The following is a 421-nucleotide window of genomic DNA, read 5'->3' on the forward strand; positions in this document are numbered from 1 at the left end:
ATGTCGTATGAAAAAGAATGGATCTTCACAAATCAAATAGTAACTGTTAACTGATCTCTAGAGCAACGGATTTCGCCAGTCATTCGCTAACTGTGCTGTGGACCAATCACGCAAAAGCTGTCTATGCAACAAGCCAATCACGCGAGCCACACTAGTACGCCGTCAGCCAATCATGTAAGCGTATTTTGTCAGGATGTAAAAGCCAACAATTTTAACAATTTTGATGTCTGTGTGCTATATAAAAAGAGCATGTTTTTTTTTTCAATTATCCTTCGTTAGATTGTTATTCACTATTAATGGATAGTGAGATAGATTTTTCAATAAAATGTTCGTTGCTCAGTCAGTGCACTAAACTCAGACCTACGAGTCTGTATCGCTAATAAAGCCTTTTGTAAAATGTGTAGTCGCGTGTACATCATTC

The sequence above is a fragment of the Penaeus monodon genome, chromosome 23 (assembly GCF_015228065.2).
Source record: "Penaeus monodon isolate SGIC_2016 chromosome 23, NSTDA_Pmon_1, whole genome shotgun sequence".
In the NCBI taxonomy this organism is placed as follows: Eukaryota; Metazoa; Arthropoda; class Malacostraca; order Decapoda; family Penaeidae; genus Penaeus; species Penaeus monodon.